The sequence below is a fragment of the Protopterus annectens genome, chromosome 14.part0, assembly GCF_019279795.1.
Source record: "Protopterus annectens isolate FY-2018-M chromosome 14.part0, PAN1.0, whole genome shotgun sequence".
NCBI lineage: Eukaryota > Metazoa > Chordata > Ceratodontiformes > Protopteridae > Protopterus > Protopterus annectens.
Genome location: NC_056748.1, coordinates 108,623,568 through 108,636,296, shown reverse-complemented (window position 1 = coordinate 108,636,296; position 12,729 = coordinate 108,623,568).

Genomic DNA, 12,729 nt, shown 5'->3' with positions numbered 1-12,729 from the left:
TATATATATATATATATATATATATATATGTGTGTGTGTGTGTGTGTGTGTGTGTGTGTGTGTGTTTGCGTGTGTGTGTGTGTGTGTGTGTGTGTGTGTGTGTGTGTGTGTGTGTGTCTGTGTAGTGTGAATTATCACTGATAGACCTGGCTTGTCAGAGGCTTTCATAGTGTGCATGTGTGTGTGTGTGTGTGTGTGTGTGTGTGTGTGTGTGTGTGTGTGTGATATCATCATATCACTGATTTTATCTGTGGGCATACAATAATGGCAGGCAAGTTTATAAATGTTCTGCATAGTAGAAAATGTAATACATTAACTATGTTATTATCTTTCAAAAATATGACACAAAATGCATCACAGGACATCTAAATGTTCAGATCTTCATGAGTGTGGTGGGCTGTTCACCTTATTTTCTATACACAGATTTTGACCCAAGCTTAGTACAGGCCTCTGCTCTGTTCCCCACCTAATTTACAGCTGACATTGCATAGAGCTGTGTACTGAAGGTCACTATAGCTTGCAGGGGGAGCTGGGGATAGTGTTGTCATTTCTTTAACTTTCCTCAGAGTCAAACCTTAGACATGTCCACAGAAGGTCATTATATTTCAGAACTGTAGCTAGCTCATCTGGTGTCCTGTGGAATTTCTGAACTGATACCCCAGCTCAAAGTTGAGAAAAAAAAGGCTTTTTTTTAAGTTGAAGACCAAAATAAGAAAGAAACAAAAAAGACAATTCTTCTTTTCTGATACTGTACTGAGCTACTAATTATAAATGTAACAAGCTGCTTGCAACAGATAAAAATCACCACATCACATGTACTGAGCACTTTGGAGTATCAACCATGACCAGAAATGCAGTATCAACATTCATTTATGCATCACCAGTACCTGCCAATCATACCCCTGAACAACCTGAACCTGTGGCAGCCACCCACATCACCCTGTCCTAGTACTGTTCTGCTACATTTTTCTAAGAGCAGTGTAATTCCTAGGATCAACAAGTTAGAATATATTACTGTGATCATTATATATTTTTTATTTACCTCCCAGTCGAACATCAGGCATGTATACTGGTGTTTTATTAGTAGAAGAGGTATAAAGGCATGCAATGTATATATATCTGACAGTAGCAAGTTCAAATATCTTACAGTGTTCTGTTTGCGCTTTCACTGTTCTAAATAAAAAGTAATTCTGATATAACTGTAAAATTAACAGTGTAAAAACAAAGAAACTAGTGGTCTTAAAACTTTGTTGATGAGCTCAGTCACAATAATTTCCAAAAATCATGAAACCCAAGTAATGTTCCAGACCAACTAACTTGTATTTGTCACAGACAAACAATCCTCAGTAAGAAAAAAATGAGTATTGCTTGTCTGTGATGAATGAAAGCTTGTTGCTTTGAAGCTTTCAAACACTACGTGGGTTTCATGATTTTTGGAAATTATTGTGACTGAACTCATTGACGAAGTTTTAAGACCACTAGTCTCTTTGTTTTTTTATTTTTTTCCTCAACACTTGTGGTAATGAGGTTGGAAGTAAACAGATTCCTGTGCTTGTTCATTTTTAAAATTAACAGTGTAAAACAACAATCAACCCCCAGGGAATTCAAACACCTCACTCAGTATACTGACATAGAAAACATTATTTCATGAATACACTGAGCCAATGAAGCAGTTAGAATAGGTGTACAGAATGTGGCTGATGTGACAAGCTGTATAGCTGTATGACAACAGCAACATGAAATATTACTGTGGCTATATGTCTTATTTTCATCCCAAGATAATGTGTAGGATACAAAGAAAGTAAACAACTATTGGATACCAGGACTGGGTGTCAGGGCAGCCAAACAACATTTAGAGAACATAATACAACATTCCAAAGGTAATACAATAATTGCAGGGGATTTTAATTGTATAATAAAAGAAGAGGACACAAATACTAAAAAACACACGTGAGAAGTTGCCACTATCAAAATTACTTACAGAGTTTACTGACTCATATAACTTAATGGACATTTCACATACACTGAACAAGATTCATTGATATTCAGACATAATTCACATCGACATAACACCTTTTCCAGAATAGAGTGTATATAACAAAAGATCTTACCACAAAAATAAGCAGTCAAAACAATCACCTGCCCCTTCGACCATAATGCAATAACTTTTGAAATAGATTTTAACTTTAAAAGAAACCTTACAATCATAAAAATTCCATCCTATACAGCAAACCTTAAAGAGTTTAAACAATGCTATACTGCAGCGATGCAAACCTTTCTAGACTTAAACATCACAGATGAGGTAACTACTTTAGAAACATTTTAAGGTTCTCTGCCCCATATTCCCACTGAAAGGACTTGCTTCCATCAGAAAACCTGTGCCTGTTCAGAGAACACACTCAGAAGGCTCAGACTTCCTGCCCAACTACTTTAGAAACATTTTAAGGTCATTATTGATGTTTTTGTCTCCAGTGTGCTTTATCAAAGTCTAACTGGGTCTAAAAGCACTATAAAATAACACCTACTCCCTCAATAACCGGTACCTTGCTTATAAACTGTTGTTTATGCCCCACAAATAAAGCCCACTCTAGTATTGTATCTGAAAAAGAAAAATGCGCTCATTAGCTTTAGAAGGACATGTTGTACTCCATAATTGTATGCTGTGCTAAAAGGCTTTACCTGCAAAACTTACTAGTGTGAGCAGTGAATTCTAAGTAGCTTACACCATTGAAAAAAGTTAATTTATGTGTGTTTCTAACATTAAGTGACTAAAGGCAAACAAAAATTTACCCAAAAAATTAAAAATTACTGTTTAAAATTAAGAGGCAAAAACCAGTATAAAGCTACCTACCTGGAAAAAGCTAACCTTAGGAACAGTGTTAGCCCAGGAACAGTGTTAGCTCACTCCTCCCCCTTCCCTCTAAACAGAGTCTATTTAAATCCCTGTACAACCCACCATTTTAAAATCCATAGTGCACCAGGACCCAGTAGGATATGGTACGAACATATAGCATGTTATTGTTTCCTAAAATGTCTTATTATATGTTATTTGTTAACTAAATAGCATTTTGCAACTTGAAACGTGATGAAAACATGTGTAGAGTTTGCTGTAATCCATTACACTCTTAACTGCTCTATGACTGCAGAAAAGCCGGTACTAAGCTGAATGATTTAACTAAAATAGAAAACAAGCTAAAAACTAAGTTATTTAATTCCATTACTGTCCCTTCAAGTAAATAAACTATCTAGGATTGAGTAGGGACATTGTTGCTTAGAATGCTGGCTGACTGAGAATTTTATGTTCAAAGCGAGTGCATTTGAATAGATACAATGTTGCTTAGAATGTTGGCTGACTGAGAATTCTATGCTTTAAAGTACAGGCATTTTGATGTCTGTAATCATGCTAGCTGCATTAACTGATGGTGTACTGGCTCCTTCAGAGTGTAAATAACTAGATTATCCCTTCTTTAGGTTCTCTGCCCCATATTCGAACTGAAAGGCCTTGTGTCCATCAGAAACCATGTGCCTGTTCAGCGAACACACTCGGAAGGCTCAGACTGCCTGCCCAACTACTTTTGATAGATTTTAAGATCATTATTGGTGTTTTTTTTTCCTGTGTGCTTTATCAAAGTCTAACTGGGTCTAAAAGCACTATAAAATAACCCCTACTCCTTCAATAGCTGGTACCTTGCTTATAAACCGTTTTTTATGCCTCACATTTAAAGCCCTCTCTAGTATTGTATCTGAAAAAGAAAAATACACTCATTAGCTTTAGAAGGACTTGGCATACCCCATAATTGTATGCTGTGCTAAAAGGCTTTACCCTTCAAAACTTACTAGTGTGAGCAGTGAATTTTAAGTGGCTTACACGGCTGAAAATGTTAATTTATGTGTGTTTCTAACATTAAGTGACTAAAGCCAATCACAAATTTTCTCAAAAAGAATTAAAAATTGACAGTTTAAAATTAAGAGGCAAACACCAGTATAAAGCTACCTACCTGGAAATAGCTAACCTTAGGAACAGTGTTAGCCCCGCTTTGCTCACCCTCGCTTCACAAGAGCTTGCTTCATGCCCCTCCCTGCCCCCAATTCTCAGCTGCCCCCAATAGAGTGAAATTTAAAGCACCTAACCCCTCCATTTATCCATACACCCAATCACAGCCTCCTACCACTTACGCCACCTTTCTGCTTAATCACCAATCCCTCCCCTAATACACCTTTATCTCTCATTGATTTCTTCCTCTTCATCTGCTATGCTAATAGTTTAGGACTCAGCCACTTGCTTGTTAATATATTTAACACTCTGTTTATTCACTATCTTAAATATAACAATAATAACATCCAAATCCTTTTCATCCCTTTACCTATTTATAATGTTCTATGTACCATACCACCTTACAGCGTATGAACATGAACACCACTCACACCTTATATGCCCAAATCCCCAAACCTCCACCACTCTTGCTTTTAAGAAACCAGACCATTTTAACTACACAACATCTATTTTAGCCAACCCCTCCCAAATACCATAACCGTCTCCGACCTAGCTATATCAGCCAAAAATCTAGGCAGTATCTAAAGCTTATCAGTAAAATACTGAAACTAATAACCCAGCTGAACTCCAACCTAACTAAAGATGGTAATATCCATCCTAACCCTGGCCCATCCACACCAGAGATTTACCACCTAAACCCTAACAACGCTAAACCTCCTTACACTGGGTCTAAGGTAAATAATCCTACTCTGTATTCTTTGCTAGATAAGTTTCCAAACTCCTTTCTAGCTTGCCATCTTAACATCTGGAGCCTAAATAATAAAATCCACTACCTCCATGCACTGCTAGCTGACCAAGCCCCAGATATTCTCTGCCTTACCGAAACCTGGTTAAAACCAGCAACTAAAGACACTGAAATAACCCCCCAGGATATAAAATCCTTAGGTTAGACAGGAAATGCAAGAAAGGTGGTGACGCATTATTTAAGTTCAACCTCACAGTCACTAGTGACACCCAATAGCCTCCACAGATAAATAACTCTAAAATTTTCATCACTAAGCTGCAAATTAATAAATAAGTAGATATATTGTCTGCATCTATATTCTGCCTGGAAATAATTTTAGCACCCTATAACATATACTACACTGGCTAACCTACAACTATAACCAAGAAACCATTATCTTAGGTGACTTCAACATCATCTGGAACACCTGTTCTTCCAAGGCCCCTTAGCAACCATTTAAATCTCCATGGGTTTACTCAAACCATATCCTCCCCCACTGGGGATAGCAAAAATAAAGACAAAGGTGGTATCCTAGATTGGATCCTAATCAATGGTGACCCACAGATGCACCACTCAGGTACACTAGCTGATGACCTCAGTGATCATTGCCTCATCTACATTATCAAATTCTAAGCTGAGATCACCCATCATCACACCTATAAAGTTACAAGAAACAGAAAAAGCTTTAACCTAGATAACTTTCTACAAGACCTAAAAGCTACCAACTGGTCTGAACTTAAAAGGCTGTCACTAGATGAGACTGCGGCCTTGTTTAACACTAAATTCTTCAATATCCTTAACTACCATGCCCCTATTCGCACCATCCATGCCAAAACTCGAATTGCACCATGGCTAACTAAACTCACAAAATCCAAAATGTCCAATAGGAGTAAGGCCTGGTCCACTTGGCATAATACTAGAGACCCTATAGATCTAATCAGATACTGTCAAATAAGGAGTGACACTAAAAAAATCTATCAAAAAACACTACTACACCCACCTACAACAAAAGCATCAAAATAAACCCCAAAAGTTCTGGGCTGGAATAAATAACCTCCTCCACCCAGGTCGTACTACAACTCCCAATCCATCAGTTGCTCTCGATGAAACACCAGTGGCTACTGCAAACACATTTAATAACTTCTTTACAGAAACTATCCAAGCACTAGACTACGAAGACTAACCACCCTCACCCAGTCCCCCCCAGCCCTACTGGAAATAACAAATCAGATAGCTCAAAGCCTCCTCTAACCCACTTCTCCTTTAACCTCCAACCTATCTCTACCACCTTATACAAACCCTTTTCAAAAAACTTAAACCCACTTCCCTAGTAGCAGATCACCTCCCAGTTGAATTCCTGCAACTAGCTGCTGATGCCATCATTATCCCATTCTCTATCCTCATTAATAGATCCATTTCTGAGGCAACAATTTCATCCATCTGGAAAATTTCAGATGTAATACCTCTACATAAAGGAGGTAGGTCTACAGAATTGTCTAACTATAGGCCCATAGCCATTCTTTCACCTCTATTAAAACTCTTGGAAAAGTGTGTCCACATACAATTTATGGACTACCTCAACAACAATAAACGTCTTACAGAGTCACAGCATGGCTTCAGACCACACCATAGCACCACATCAGTCCTCTTATCATTCACCAATGTCATCAATCTTAATCGCAACAACAACATGCTATCATCTGCTCTCTTTCTGGACCTCTCTAAGGCCCTTGATATGATCAACCATCATCTTCTGCTTAATACCTTGAAAGCTGTCTTCCTGGATGATCACTCTCTAAAATGGCTTCAGTCCTATCTATGGGGTAGACAGCAGGCTGTCTTATGGCAGAGCAAACTGTCATCACATCTCCCAGTCACCTTAGGAGTTCCTCAGGGCTCATTCTTGGTCCCTTCCTCTTCTCTATCTTCATAAATTACCTTCATACTACTATCACAAAGGCACAATGTAGTCAATATGCCAATGATTTCATGCTGATTTGCTCTTCCACCTCACCAGTCAATCTAATAACCCTAACCCAGAATACTTTTAACAGTATAGAAAACTGGTTAACTGATCAACAACTTCTCTTAAATCCCAGCAAAACCAAGCTGCAGCTTTTCTCTCCCACCTCTAGAGCTACTCTTCCTTTATTGACTATTAAGTCTAACAATGGTACAATCATCTCTCCTGACAACCAAACTAAGCTCCTTGGAGTTATCATAGATACTAACCTCAAATTTGACACACACATAGACCATATGATTAAGTCCGTCAACAAAAAAATAGGATCCCTCTATAAGGTCAAACATTTTCCAACCCCTTTTGCTAGGTGTGCTATTGCCCACACCCATCTCCTCTCCACTCTCCTATATTCCTCACCTATATTTTCAAATCTCTCTAAAGTTAATCTTGGCAAACTATCTTCCTGTTACTACCTTATAGCTAGGTTTGCCACTGGTATGGCATACAGGACACACCACTGTAATAACCTAACTGAGTTTGACTGGCTGGAATTTCCTTCAGTACTTAAGCTTATCCATCTGATAGCAGCTCACAAAATACTTAACCATCTGGACAAAATCCCAAGCCTTAAGGGTATTATTAACCCATATAACGCTATCTGGCCACTTCATTCGTCCAACAAGTTATCACTCCAAACCCTAAAATCCAATAATACAGCAGGTAATTCCCTGTTTGCTAACTCAGTTGGTTAAACTTGGAACCTTCTTCATGCAAACCTTACCCAAGAACTATCTCTTCCACTATTTAAAAAAGGCCTAAAAATACTTAAGGGCTAACTGGCTCTGTCCATACCTAAACCCTGACTAACTCATTTTAACATTTACCCTCTTTTCTTAGCTAGTAGACTAGCAGCAAGCAGATATCCCAGACATCTGATGTGTTATACCTTAACGTACAGTTATGTCTGCTGAGTCTAAAATTTCTCTGTACGGTTGTTGCCCTAATGTGCTCTAAATTTGTGTACTGATCTTATTTCATCTCTCATGTTATTAACTTTTTGCATAAGTATTAGTGTTCCTACTGTGGTGAATTGACATATTGTATATATCTCAGTCTCCTCTGCATTGTATCTATCTCCTTTGCTGTCTTTGAATATTATTGTAATGTTACTACTATTATTAATTTTTATTCTTGTGGAGCTTTTCTCCCTGAAAATGGACATGTATCCAGTTGGACTATCCCATTCAACAAATGTAAAATAAGTAAAAATAAAAATATGGATATATATATATATATATATATATATATATATATATATATATATATATAGGATTCAGGTGGTAGCCTGGTATAAAAACAAACAAAAGCTTTGGAATAAAGAACTGGCAGAACTACAAACTAAAATAGACAAAATGAAACTAGATATTTGTAAAGGCAACTTAGCTTCAGAAAAAGAATTAGAAGACTTCAACAAAAAATACTTAGAGATATTGAACCACAAAACTAGGATTAATCTAGAAAAGGTCACTCTATGAATCCAAAAAATCAAAGGACAATAGCTAACAGGACAAGATGAATGATAAAGGCAAATCAGATAAAAGAAATGCTCAATATAGACAAAAAAAGAAAAGTACCAGACTTAGAAGGAAATCTAGAAGCATTTAGAATGTATTTTAGTAAACTCAATAGTCAAGAAAATAAAGAAGAATCAAATGAAGCACTTCGACAATTCCGTAAAGAAAGTATAAGACTAAGACTAAGAGATGAACACAGAAAAATAATAGATAAAGATATAACTATGACAGAAATTAAAGCACAAATCAAGAAACTAAAATTAAACAAAGCCCCAGGTAATGATAATATGATACCAGAGATGTTTAAACTACTATATGATAATGCATTAAATCTATTACTAACTGTGTTTACATCAGTTAAAGAAGGTAATAAATGTCCTCCTTCTTGGAAATACACTTGAGTATCACCAATTTTGAAACAAGATAAAAAACCTGATGAGTGTACCTCATATAGACCCATAGGTTTATAAAATATAGATTATAAAATATTTATGACCATTCATGCAAACAATAAAACAAATATTGCCATTATTGATAGCGAACACTGAAACAGGGTCCATTAAACACAGAAATATAAACGACAATGTAAAGAGAATTTTTGTCCCTTATTGATTTCATAAACAAAACAAAAAATAAAATGAATGTCATTTGCCTAGATATTAACAGTGCATTTGATTCTGTGAATTGGGATTACCTTTGGCTTGCACTGCTGGAGTATGGATTTTTGAAAAATTTTTACCTCACTAATTAGGTCTCTTTATGATAAATCTTCGGTGTACATGAAATAGGATCCTGTTTGTCGGAGCCTACTACCATTACAAAAGGTATAAAACAGGGTTGTCCACTTTCTCCTTTGTTATTCACATTAATAGTAGAACCATTAGCAAATTTCATATGTGCAAACCCAAACATTCAAGGAATTCAACAAAATACTGACCTTTAGTTAAAGATTCAACTATTTGCAGACATTTTATTGAATTTAAAAGAAGATAACACACTAAAAGAACTATGGAAAGCAACAAAAGAGTTTAAGAAGATTTCTGGACTATCGTTTAATGAAAATAAAACCAATATGTTACTAATAAATATGAACAAACAAGCATTAAATAAAAAAAACAAACATTATAAATATCTATCTACAAATGATACAATTAAATACTTGAGTTACAATTACAAATGACATAGATACAACAGTTCAACTAAACTATAAAGAGATTTTGGATAATATAACAACTCATACAACAATGGAATAAGTCATTTTTTACCATGAAGGAAAGACTATATATATGATTAAAATGAATATATTCCCCAAAATTCTTTATTTTATACAAACTTACTTGCTAAATCCACCTAAATCATATTTAAAACAATCTGAAGGGTTAAAAATGAATTTTTTATGGTACCCTAAAAAACTTACATTTGCCCTAAGACATCATTTTGACAAATGGGAAGAAGGTGGAATAGGCTTACTAAATTTAGAAGGATATATACAATCATCAACTTTACAGCAGTTTCTCTATGGTTAAGCAAAGAATATAATTCCAAATGGAAACTAGTGCATGAAAAAATTTGGTTAAAAAACACTTGTGATACAATAAATAAACATATGTATTTAGTACTGAATAACTTATTTTGGTTATTGAAGGAATATATGGCAACAGGGAAACAGAAAAATATAAATTCTAGATACATTATCGATACCCTAATGTCTTTTATAGACTCTGTAATCAAAAATATGGATATATAAGCATGGTCTTTTTTCATATTCCCAATAGCATATATACAAAATAATATTATAGCTCAGGACTCAGTAGCAGTTAAAACACTTAGTAAGAATGGTCTAATTTACTGGCATCAGTTGATAAACACTAATTAAGTACTAATGATAGAGAAAATTATTAGTGAGTTCAGCCTTGAAAATAACATGTGGTTAACACTGCAGGGATTAAGACAAACAGTTTTAAACCAACAGGCAATAATGCAGAAGTCTGTTAGGGAATAGGTTCTTAAGTTCATAGAGCAGTTAATAACACTGATGTAATTTCCCACAAATGGGAAAGGAATGTTATCAGTATTGTACAAATTGGTTAAAGAAACAATAATTTCTTATAAACAAAATATATGGAAATACTATGAAATAGTTAATGGTAAAATGCCAGATGATAAAAGATAAAAAAAACAAATTCTTATTTCTCCAAAACTAACATCTCTATCAGTATATTGGCAACTTTTCACATGGTAATTTATACATAGAACATACTTAACACCACACAAATTAGAACTAATATATAATAAAGAAAATAGACATTGGTGGTGTAAATCACAATCAATAGCCAATTGGCAACACATGGTCTATGAATGCCATTTACTTAAACAATTTTGGGAAAGTATTAAATATTTGTTACAGGCACTGTTGATTGATAATTTCCAAATTACAAAATCTCTAATTTTGTTGAAGACACCTGTGCCATCTTGTGTTTCAAGGCAAAAAATATGTAATTTTGTGGACTCTCTTGCTATTCCAAGGAAAAATATTACACAGAACTGGAATGCTATAACTCCTCCCAATTTTAATCATTTCAAGAACATGGTTTTATCAGTCTCGCAGTTGGAATTGAAAACAATGAAGGAAAGAACAGAATGACCTACTTCCTTAAGCAGTGCCTAGCAGAAGGTAAACCAAGTGCTGGAAACAGACGACTGTAATAAATTATGATCTTATTCAAAGATACATTCAAGAAAACAAAATGTTTCAAGTATAGACACCCTACATAAATTGCTGGTTTTGTAATGTTTGTTTTTGGAATTGTTTCTCCACTTTAAGCTTTAACTATGTAAATATTTCTTTGATATACATACTGTATATATGTTTATGTTTCTGAAAATCAATAAAAATGTATTCAGTAACTAAAAATGCACAGACTGGAAAAAATGGAAAGAAAAAAGTAAAGAGTGAGAGAGATCTTATAATACAGAAATGCTATAAGACCTAGACACACAGAACATCAGCTATAACTCCCATCAAATGGACAAATAAATAAACTAACAAGTAAATACGAGCCATATCTTTTTTATCCTGGCAGAGGGCTTAGAAAGGAACCTCTGATGAAAAACAGCCAGGGTAGAGTTTGTCACAAGGACTGTATTCAGCAGGAGCATAGGTTCACCAGGGAGGGAAAGTGAAAGGAGGGTGAACAGGGTCCCCAAAAGCAGGTGGAAGTAAGGGAGAAACAGTAAGGAAAGGGGAACACTGGCACAGGAGAAGTGAGCCTAGGATGATACACATTCATGTTGAGAGATCAACACATCCAATGAATGCACTTTCAACAAACACGTTTAATTGAAAACATCTTCAATGAACTTTGGAGCAAATCCTTTTGCTGGGGAAAAGTATGCCTTCCCCCAAACATAAAAATAGTTATTCTGATGTCACACATCATTGGAGAGAAAGAAATCCCCTTCTATCACTGAATCCATTTGTGACTATATATTTCATTGAGATTAAATTCAGCAAAAGTGGCTTTGACTAAATGATATGTTCCCTGGGGATACATTCAAGTAACAAGGACTTTGGCAAAAGCAAAAGGAATGCATTCTAACACACACTGGAAGTTGGAATGATATAAAGATCTGGAGTAATATGCACTGCCAGTGGAACTAAAAGTTAAGTAGGTTATTTAATGCAGATATTATAACAGGTTGTCCTCATAGAACTTTGTCACAAGCCATCACTTTTAAATGGTACAGAGTAAATACTGAATCAAAGACCAAAGAGGCCTCCGATACATAGGGATAAGGTGGATGGGAATGGGAGAGCAAAATAAGGAACTAGAAGGAAGGGAGGTGTGCCATGAAACAATTGCCAAATACCACTTGAATAACAGGTCCAATGCAGGAAGGCTGCAAGAACATTAACGACCTAAGAGGAAAAAGAGAAAAAAGGGGAGGAGAGATAGATTGCAACAAAGAAGAAGGCAGGGAAATTGCACATGAAGAGTTCTAGAAATATAAACAGATGAGAAAGCAGGACCTGCGGACAGCTAGATGGCCCCAAAACAAATAAGGGGAAAGAATGAATAGTAAGAAAATCAAGAAGTTTTGAATAGACAAGAAAAAAGAGACAAGGTAGCAAAGAGAAGGACAATGCTATTCAGAGATTAGAATAAGGAAGAGGCCAAAAAAGCCAGGTTTAGGCACCAAACAAGATGTGGTGAATGGGCACCATCTAGCCCAGGGAAAGGGGAGAAACAGAAAAGATACTGAATGGAACTGAACAATATGTCATGGGATATAAGGGGATATTGAACATCGCTACAAAATACTGGAAAAGGCAAACTGACTCCCACTAAAGCAAAGAGTTGGCCTTCTATTAAGATTGCAATTATTCAAACTGTTAAATAATCATATTTTTCAC